Source organism: Triturus cristatus, chromosome 1_1 (assembly GCF_964204655.1).
Source record: "Triturus cristatus chromosome 1_1, aTriCri1.1, whole genome shotgun sequence".
Classification (NCBI taxonomy): Eukaryota; Metazoa; Chordata; class Amphibia; order Caudata; family Salamandridae; genus Triturus; species Triturus cristatus.
In genome coordinates this window covers 247200496-247210621 of record NC_140579.1, presented here as the reverse complement: position 1 = coordinate 247210621, position 10126 = coordinate 247200496, and the positions used below count along the sequence as shown (strand labels likewise).

Below are 10126 nucleotides of genomic sequence, written 5' to 3'. Positions count from 1 at the left end.
CACCTAGGGTGCATAGTGTTAATTTAGTAGAGAGAACAGCAGGCTGGGGTCTGATTGGCAGGCCCACAGCCTCAATATGTCAAAAACCAGTGAAGCAAAAAGCAAAATTTGGGGTGACCATAGGATAGCAGACCCTACTCTCCTACAACAAGCATTTGCAATGCAATAGGTCTCGCATTATTAAAGTTTGAGCTGTAGAGAGAGAGGTAGCGAGAGAGGTAGCGAGAGAGCGAGAGAGAGAGAGAGAGGTAGCGAGAGAGAGAGAGAGAGGTAGCGAGAGAGAGAGAGAGGTAGCGAGAGAGAGAGAGAGGTAGCGAGAGAGAGAGAGAGGTAGCGAGAGAGAGAGAGAGGTAGCGAGAGAGAGAGAGAGGTAGCAAGAGAGAGAGAGAGAGGTAGCGAGAGAGAGAGAGAGGTAGCGAGAGAGAGAGAGAGGTAGCGAGAGAGAGAGAGAGGTAGCGAGAGAGAGAGAGTGTAGCGAGAGAGAGAGAGAGAGAGAGGTAGCGAGAGAGAGAGAGAGAGAGAGGTAGCGAGAGAGAGAGAGAGAGAGAGAGAGAGGTAGCGAGAGAGAGAGAGAGAGAGAGAGAGAGAGAGAGAGAGAGAGAGAGAGAGAGAGAGGTAGCGAGAGAGAGAGAGAGAGAGGTAGCGAGAGAGAGAGAGAGAGAGAGGTAGCGAGAGAGGTAGCGAGAGAGAGGTAGCGAGAGAGAGAGGTAGCGAGAGAGAGAGGTAGCGAGAGAGAGAGGTAGCGAGAGAGAGAGTAGCGAGAGAGAGAGGTAGCGAGAGAGAGGTAGCGAGAGAGAGAGGTAGCGAGAGAGAGAGGTAGCGAGAGAGAGGTAGCGAGAAGAGAGAGAGGTAGCGAGAGAGAGAGAGAGATAGCGAGAGAGAGAGAGATAGAGAGAGGTAGGAGAGAGAGAGAGAGAGGTAGCGAGAGAGAGAGAGGTAGCGAGAGAGAGAGGTAGCGAGAGAGAGAGAGGTAGCGAGAGAGAGAGAGGTAGCGAGAGAGAGAGAGGTAGCGAGAGAGAGAGAGGTAGCGAGAGAGAGGTGCGAGAGAGAGAGAGGTAGCGAGAGAGAGGTAGCGAGAGAGAGGTAGCGAGAGAGAGAGAGGTAGCGAGAGAGAGGTAGCGAGAGAGAGGTAGCGAGAGAGAGAGGTAGCGAGAGAGAGAGGTAGCGAGAGAGAGAGGTAGCGAGAGAGAGAGGTAGCGAGAGAGAGAGGTAGCGAGAGAGAGAGGTAGCGAGAGAGAGAGAGGTAGCGAGAGAGAGAGAGAGATAGCGAGAGAGAGAGAGATAGCGAGAGATAGCGAGAGAGAGAGAGGTAGCGAGAGAGAGAGAGGTAGCGAGAGAGAGAGAGGTAGCGAGAGAGAGAGAGGTAGCGAGAGAGAGAGAGGTAGCGAGAGAGAGAGAGGTAGCGAGAGAGAGAGAGGTAGCGAGAGAGAGAGAGGTAGCGAGAGAGAGAGAGGTAGCGAGAGAGAGAGAGTAGCGAGAGAGAGAGAGGTAGCGAGAGAGAGAGAGGTAGCGAGAGAGAGAGAGGTAGCGAGAGAGAGGTAGCGAGAGAGAGGTAGCGAGAGAGAGTAGCGAGAGAGAGGTAGCGAGAGAGAGAGAGGTAGCGAGAGAGAGAGAGAGGTAGCGAGAGAGAGAGAGGTAGCGAGAGAGAGAGAGGTAGCGAGAGAGAGAGAGGTAGCGAGAGAGAGAGATAGCGAGAGAGAGAGATAGCGAGAGAGAGAGAGGTAGCGAGAGAGAGAGAGGTAGCGAGAGAGAGGTAGCGAGAGAGAGAGAGGTAGCGAGAGAGAGGTAGCGAGAGAGAGAGAGGTAGCGAGAGAGAGGTAGCGAGAGAGAGGTAGCGAGAGAGAGAGAGGTAGCGAGAGAGAGAGAGGTAGCGAGAGAGAGAGAGAGGTAGCGAGAGAGAGAGAGGTAGCGAGAGAGAGAGAGAGAGAAGAGAGAAGGTAGCGAGAGAGAGGTAGCGAGAGAGAGGGTAGCGAGAGAGAGAGGTAGCGAGAGAGAGAGGTAGCGAGAGAGAGAGAGGTAGCGAGAGAGAGAGAGGTAGCGAGAGAGAGAGAGGTAGCGAGAGAGAGAGAGGTAGCGAGAGAGAGAGAGGTAGCGAGAGAGAGAGAGGTAGCGAGAGAGAGAGAGAGGTAGCGAGAGAGAGAGAGAGAGGTAGCGAGAGAGAGAGAGGTAGCGAGAGAGAGAGAGGTAGCGAGAGAGAGAGAGGTAGCGAGAGAGAGAGAGAGCGAGAGAGAGAGAGAGGTAGCGAGAGAGAGAGAGAGGTAGCGAGAGAGAGAGAGAGGTAGCGAGAGAGAGAGAGAGAGAGAGAGAGAGGTAGCGAGAGAGAGAGAGGTAGCGAGAGAGAGAGGTAGCGAGAGAGAGAAGGTAGCGAGAGAGAGAGAGAGAGAGAGAGAGAGAGAGAGAGAGAGAGCGAGAGAGAGAGAGGTAGCGAGAGAGAGGTAGCGAGAGAGAGAGAGAGGAGGTAGCAGAGAGAGAGAGAGAGAGAGAGAGGTAGCGAGAGAGAGGGAGAGAGAGAGGTAGCGAGAGAGAGAGAGATAGAGAGAGAGGTAGCGAGAGAGAGGTAGCGAGAGAGAGAGAGGTAGCGAGAGAGAGAGAGGTAGCGAGAGAGAGAGGTAGCGAGAGAGAGAGAGGTAGCGAGAGAGAGAGGTAGCGAGAGAGAGAGAGGTAGCGAGAGAGAGAGAGGTAGCGAGAGAGAGGTAGCGAGAGAGAGAGGTAGCGAGAGAGAGAGGTAGCGAGAGAGAGGTAGCGAGAGAGAGAGAGGTAGCGAGAGAGAGGTAGCGAGAGAGAGAGGTAGGCGAGAGAGAGAGGTAGCGAGAGAGAGAGGTAGCGAGAGAGAGAGGTAGCGAGAGAGAGAGGTAGCGAGAGAGAGAGGTAGCGAGAGAGAGAGGTAGCGAGAGAGAGAGGTAGCGAGAGAGAGAGGTAGCGAGAGAGAGGTAGCGTGAGAGAGAGAGAGAGAGTAGCGAGAGAGAGAGAGATAGCGAGAGAGAGAGAGATAGCGAGAGATAGCGAGAGAGAGAGAGGTAGCGAGAGAGAGGAGGTAGCGAGAGAGAGAGAGGTAGCGAGAGAGAGAGAGGTAGCGAGAGAGAGAGGTAGCGAGAGAGAGAGAGGTAGGAGAGAGAGAGGTAGCGAGAGAGAGGTAGCGAGAGAGAGAGAGGTAGCGAGAGAGAGGTAGCGAGAGAGAGGTAGCGAGAGAGAGGTAGCGAGAGAGAGGTAGCGGTAGCGAGAGAGAGAGAGAGGTAGCGAGAGAGAGAGAGAGGTAGCGAGAGAGAGAGAGGTAGCGAGAGAGAGAGAGAGGTAGCGAGAGAGAGAGATAGCGAGAGAGAGAGATAGCGAGAGAGAGAGAGGTAGCGAGAGAGAGGTAGCGAGAGAGAGAGAGGTAGCGAGAGAGAGGTAGCGAGAGAGAGAGAGGTAGCGAGAGAGAGGTAGCGAGAGAGAGGTAGCGAGAGAGAGAGAGGTAGCGAGAGAGAGAGAGGTAGCGAGAGAGAGAGAGAGGTAGCGAGAGAGAGAGAGGTAGCGAGGAGAGAGAGAGAGAGAGAGAGAGAGGTAGCGAGAGAGAGGTAGCGAGAGAGAGAGGTAGCGAGAGAGAGGTAGCGAGAGAGAGAGGTAGCGAGAGAGAGAGGTAGCGAGAGAGAGAGAGGTAGCGAGAGAGAGAGAGGTAGCGAGAGAGAGAGGTAGCGAGAGAGAGAGAGGTAGCGAGAGAGAGAGAGAGGTAGCGAGAGAGAGAGAGAGAGGTAGCGAGAGAGAGAGAGGTAGAGAGAGAGAGAGAGGTAGCGAGAGAGAGAGAGAGGTAGCGAGAGAGAGAGAGAGGTAGCGAGAGAGAGAGAGGTAGCGAGAGAGAGAGAGGTAGCGAGAGAGAGAGGTAGCGAGAGAGAGAGGTAGCGAGAGAGAGAGGTAGCGAGAGAGAGAGGTAGCGAGAGAGAGAGGTAGCGAGAGAGAGAGAGGTAGCGAGAGAGAGAGGGTAGCGAGAGAGAGAGAGAGAGAGAGAGAGAGAGAGAGAGAGAGAGAGAGAGAGAGAGAGAGGTAGCGAGAGAGAGGTAGCGAGAGAGAGAGGTAGCGAGAGAGAGAGGTAGCGAGAGAGAGAGGTAGCGAGAGAGAGAGGTAGCGAGAGAGAGAGAGGTAGCGAGAGAGAGAGAGGTAGCGAGAGAGAGAGAGGTAGCGAGAGAGAGAGAGGTAGCGAGAGAGAGAGAGAGGTAGCGAGAGAGAGAGAGAGTAGCGAGAGAGAGAGAGAGAGGTAGCGAGAGAGAGAGAGGTAGCGAGAGAGAGAGAGGTAGCGAGAGAGAGAGAGGTAGCGAGAGAGAGAGAGAGGTAGCGAGAGAGAGAGAGAGGTAGCGAGAGAGAGAGAGAGGTAGCGAGAGAGAGAGAGAGGTAGCGAGAGAGAGAGAGGTAGCGAGAGAGAGAGAGGTAGCGAGAGAGAGAGGTAGCGAGAGAGAGAGAGGGTAGCGAGAGAGAGGTAGCGAGAGAGAGAGAGAGGGAGGTAGCGAGAGAGAGAGAGAGAGAGAGGTAGCGAGAGAGAGGGAGAGAGAGAGGTAGCGAGAGAGAGGGAGAGAGAGAGGTAGCGAGAGAGAGGGAGAGAGAGAGGTAGCGAGAGAGAGGGAGCGAGAGAGAGGGAGAGAGAGAGGTAGCGAGAGAGAGAGAGAGGGAGAGAGAGAGAGTAGCGAGAGAGAGAGAGAGAGGTAGCGACAGAGAGAGGTAGCGACAGAGAGAGGTAGAGAGAGAGAGAGAGAGAGAGAGAGAGAGGTAGCGACAGAGAGAGGTAGAGAGAGAGAGAGAGAGAGAGAGAGAGAGAGAGAGAGAGAGAGGAGCGAGAGAGAGAGAGGTAGCGAGAGAGAGAGGTAGCGAGAGAGAGAGAGGTAGCGCGAGAGAGAGAGAGGTAGCGCGAGAGAGAGAGAGGTAGCGAGAGAGAGAGAGAGGTAGCAGAGAGAGAGAGAGAGGTAGCGCGAGAGAGAGAGGTAGCGCGAGAGAGAGAGGTAGCGCGAGAGAGAGAGGTAGCGCGAGAGAGAGAGGTAGCGCGAGAGAGAGAGGTAGCGCGAGAGAGAGAGGTAGCGCGAGAGAGAGAGGTAGCGCGAGAGAGAGAGGTAGCGCGAGAGAGAGAGGTAGCGCGAGAGAGAGAGGTAGCGCGAGAGAGAGAGGTAGCGCGAGAGAGAGGTAGCGCGAGAGAGAGAGGTAGCGCGAGAGAGAGAGGTAGCGCGAGAGAGAGAGGTAGCGCGAGAGAGAGGTAGCGCGAGAGAGAGAGGTAGCGAGAGAGAGGGAGAGAGAGAGGTAGCGAGAGAGAGAGAGAGAGAGAGAGAGAGAGAGAGAGATAGCGACAGAGAGAGGTAGAGAGAGAGAGGTAGCGCGAGAGAGAGAGGTAGCGCGAGAGAGAGAGGTAGCGCGAGAGAGAGAGGTAGCGCGAGAGAGAGAGGTAGCGCGAGAGAGAGGTAGCGCGAGAGAGAGAGGTAGCGAGAGAGAGGTAGAGAGAGAGAGAGGTAGCGAGAGAGAGAGGTAGCGAGAGAGAGGTAGCGAGAGAGAGGTAGCGAGAGAGAGAGAGAGAGAGAGAGAGAGGTAGCGACAGAGAGAGGTAGAGAGAGAGAGAGAGAGAGAGAGAGATAGAGGTAGCGCGAGAGAGAGAGGTAGCGCGAGAGAGAGAGGTAGCGCGAGAGAGAGAGGTAGCGCGAGAGAGAGAGGTAGCGCGAGAGAGAGAGGTAGCGCGAGAGAGAGGTAGCACGAGAGAGAGAGGTAGCGTGAGAGGTAGCGAGAGAGAGGTAGAGAGAGAGAGAGGTAGCGAGAGAGAGAGGTAGCGAGAGAGAGGTAGCGAGAGAGAGGTAGCGAGAGAGAGGTAGCGAGAGAGAGGTAGCGAGAGAGAGGTAGCGCGAGAGAGAGAGGTAGCGCGAGAGAGAGAGGTAGCGCGAGAGAGAGAGGTAGCGCGAGAGAGAGAGGTAGCGCGAGAGAGAGAGGTAGCGCGAGAGAGAGAGGTAGCGCGAGAGAGAGAGGTAGCGCGAGAGAGAGAGGTAGCGCGAGAGAGAGAGGTAGCGAGAGAGAGGTAGAGAGAGGTAGAGAGAGAGAGAGGTAGCGAGAGAGAGAGGTAGCGAGAGAGAGAGGTAGCGAGAGAGAGAGGTAGCGAGAGAGAGAGGTAGCGAGAGAGAGGTAGCGAGAGAGAGAGAGAGAGAGAGAGAGGTAGCGAGAGAGAGAGAGAGAGAGGTAGCGAGAGAGAGAGAGAGAGAGGTAGCGAGAGAGAGAGAGAGGTAGCGAGAGGTAGCGAGAGAGAGAGGTAGCGAGAGAGAGAGGTAGCGAGAGAGAGAGGTAGCGAGAGAGAGAGGTAGCGAGAGAGAGAGGTAGCGAGAGAGAGAGGTAGCGAGAGAGAGAGGTAGCGAGAGAGAGAGGTAGCGAGAGAGAGAGGTAGCGAGAGAGAGAGGTAGCGAGAGGTAGCGAGAGAGAGAGGTAGCGAGAGAGACAGGTAGAGGGAGAGGGACCTGTTTGGACATGGAGAGGGTGGAGTCAAGGATGAATCCTGGGTTGCGTGCGTGGTCGGTCGGCGTAGGTGCTGTCCCCAGGGTGGTCGGCCACCAGGAGGCACCCCAGGCTGAGGGGGTGGGTCAGAGGATGAGGATCTCCGTCTTGTCCGAATTCAGTTTCAGACGGCTGCTCCTCATCCAGTCGGCGATGGCCTTCATTCCCTTGGTGAGGGAGAGGATGAGCGGAGTGTCGTCGGCGTAGGAGATGATTGTGAGGTTGTGGTATCGGGCCACTTGTGCGCGGGGTGCCATGTAGATGTTGAACAGCGTTGGGCTGAGGGAGGAGCCCTGGGGGACGCCGCAGATGATGTCGGTGGCTTCGGTTCGGAAGGGTGGGAGGCGGACGCTCTGGGATCTGCCGGAAAGGAAGGATGTGGTCCAGTCGAGGGCCTTCTCTTGGATTCCGGCTTCCTGGAGGAGAGTCTTTAGTGTGCGATGGCAGACTGTGTCGAAGGCGGCCGAAAGGTCCAGGAGGATGAGGGCTGATGTTTCCCCGTTGTTTAGTTGGCGCCTGATGTTGTCTGTGGCGGCGAGGAGGGCTGTCTCTGTGCTGTGGTTTCGCCTGAATCCGGATTGGGACGCGTCCAGGATGTTGTTTTCTTCCAGGTGACGGGTCAGTTGCAGGTTGACGATTTTCTCGATGACCTTCGCCGGGAGCAGGGAGATGGGCCGGAATTTCTTGAGGTCCTTGGGGTCCGCCTTGGGTTTCTTGAGGAGGGCGTTGATTTCGGCATGCTTCCAGCTTTCCGGGAGTGTCGCAGTTTCGAAGGAGATGTTGATTACCCTCCGTAGTTTGGGTGCGATGGTTGCGCCTGCCTTGTTGAATATGTGGTGTGGGCACGGGTCTGTCGGCGATCCGGAGTGGATGGAGTTCATGACCTTGCGCGTCTCGTCGTCTGAGACGTTGGACCAGGAAGTCAGATGGTTGGTGCTGATGGTGTGCGCGGGAGGGGTGGGGTCTGGTGTGGTCGGGTCGGTCGCGGAGTTGAAGCTGTCATGGATGTCAGCGATCTTGCGATGGAAGAAGTTGGCGAGGGAGTCGCACAGTTCCTGTGAGGGAGGGATGCCGTTGGCCCTGGGGTTGGAGAGTTCTTTCACGATGCGGAAGAGCTCTTTGCTGTCGTGTGCGTTGTTGTCTAGGCGGTTTTTGAAGGAGGATCTCTTGGCTTGTCTGATGAGGTGGTGGTGTCTGCGGGTGGCGTCCTTGTGGGCTGCATGGGTGTCCGGTGTGCGGGCGTGGAGCCAGATCTTCTCCAGTTTCCGGCATGCGCGCTTGGAGGTCAGAAGCTCATCAGTGAACCAGGAGGTTCTCTTGCTGGCGTTGTTGTTGGGGGGTTTCTTCAGAGGGGCGAGGGTGTTGGCACAGTCGTCGATCCACTGTCTGAGGTTGCGGGCTGCGATGTCAGGGTTGTTGAGCTCGGTGGGAGGGTTCATGGCGAGGGTGGAGGTCAGCTGGTCTTCGGTGATTTTGCTCCAGCATCGGCGAGGTAGCTGTTGGGTGCGGTGGTGCGTGGTGGGTGCGGTGGTGCGTGGTGGGTTTTCTGAAGGTGAAGTGGATGCAGCGGTGGTCTGTCCAGTGGGGTTCCGTCGTGTGGTTGAAGGCGACGTGGGTGCTAGTCGAGAAGATGGCGTCCAGCGTGTGGCCGGCTGCGTAGGTGGGTGTGGTGACGAGTTGTCTGAGGCCGAGGTTGGCGAGGTTGTCGATCAGCGTGGTGGAGTTGACGTCGTCGTTGTTCGAGGTGGAAGTTCAGATCCCCGAGGAGGATGTAGTTCGTGGAGGCGAGGGCGTGGGTGCTGGCGAGGTCGGCGATGGAGTCGCTGAACTGGGCACGGGGTCCGGGGGGTCTGTATACGAGCGTTCCTCTGAGGGTGGTGTTGGGGTCGGTGTGGATCTGGAAGTGCATGTGTTCGGCGGTGTGGAGGGTGTCGTCTGCGTGGGTGGTGACCTCGATGGTGGACCTGTGGACGATGGCTAGTCCTCCTCTGGTGCCTTTGGCGCGGTCCCTGCGGGTGATCTTGTAGCCGTCTGGGATGGCGAAGGCGATGTCTGGAGCCGAGGAGTCGTTCCACCACATCTCCGTCAGGAAAGCTACGTCCGGGGTGGTGGTGTCGAGAAGGTCCCACAGTTCGATGGCGTGTTTCCGTGCGGAGCGAGTGTTGAGGAGTATGCAGCGGAGGTGGTTGGGTCTAGTCCTCGATGGTTTGGTCGTTCTGCTGCATGTGAAGCTGCAGTTCCGGCAGGAGAAGGGTCCGTGGGTGCGTTTCGGGGGTGCCTGGACGCAGCGTTGGTCTCAGTAGGTGTTGAGAGCGTGGAGGGAATCAGCGTCGTAGCGGAGTTTAGGGCTGGCGCGATGGGGTGCGCGGGGTCCAGGGGTTCGGGCGCTGGGCGCGGTCCAGGCGCAGACGGGCTTGCCTCTGGCGCGCCCGCGCAGCGGCCTGCATTAAGAAGGGTGGAGGGAGGGAGGGAGGAGCAGCTGGGAGGCGGGTGGCGAATGGGAGAGGAAGGGGGTGGGGCCGCAGGGGACGCAGCGGCGGGAAGGAATGCGGGGGCGGGGCGGCGAGATGGGCACTAGAAGACAAGCAGGCAGAGATTAGAAACAGGCAACTAGGTTAAAGGCAGAAAAAAACGATTATAAAAAAAGCAGCAAAAAAGAGGAAGTAAAGGAGAGAGAGAGAGACAGACAGAGCAAGAGGTCAGACGTGATACTTACCGCCCACCACTGGGCCACCAGGGATGAGGCACAGGCGGGAGCCTGCGGGTGGAGGAGGGCCTCAAACTTCCAGCGACGGCAGCAGTGGTGAGGGCAGCAGCAGAGCACCAGCAGGGAACGCTGGAGCGCTGGGGGAGCGGACCTGGCCTGAGAACAGGTCAAGGTTCGCCAGCTTAGATTCCCCGTTTTTCACCTACAAAATGCCTCACGCCTGCACGAGCACTGCAGCGCAGTGCAACACAGGCGCGAGACCTAAAAATAAGTTAAAAAAGCAGACTTCCCAGATTCCAGAGCATCACCTGTACAGCCTACTCAAAGGTCCATCTCTTAAACTCTTTGACCTTATGTTTGTACATTGTACTGCTTGTCAATACTCTTCATGTGTGCGCCAGACCAATTTACATGTATAATGAAATACAAGTCACTTGGGGTCCAAAACCATCCTCTTTGCTAAAATGAGGAGAAAGGTGCTGAAGACCAGTTTTATTTAAAATCGTTGCCCTTGCCTGCAACATTGTGCTCAGCCAAGAAACAATCCAAATGTCAGTTGAACTGGTGCCTCACCCAGCGTCAAAAGTGACACTCCAACATTTCACAGCACAAGTTGACAGTCGTAACCAGAACAGGCCACCCTCCCAAACCCAGTGACTGTCATGATAGCTGTAATGATGGAGATGTCTACAGAGCTGAGAAGACAGCTTGTCTATTTCGAATCTTGCCAACCCTCATGATTCTCTTTTGAAGCTCAAAAAAGAAAGTTGTTATGGACTTGCCAAAAAGGTCCTTTAGTGCAATTTCCATTCCCCCACCAACAAGCTGAATATATTTAACAGCATTTGTTAGGAAACAACCAGCCTCATCCTGCTTCTTTGCAGTGTTGATTGAGTGCAAGCATTAGGTCAATCCCCAAATGATCAGACACTAGTT

At 56.1% G+C, this 10126-nt stretch overlaps 1 protein-coding gene across 6 annotated transcripts in view; it reads right to left on the bottom strand.

The window, feature by feature from the left end:
- Positions 1-10126, bottom strand: part of LOC146870081 (TERF1-interacting nuclear factor 2-like) — a 119481-nt gene that overhangs the window by 88347 nt on the left and 21008 nt on the right. The window lies entirely within an intron of this gene.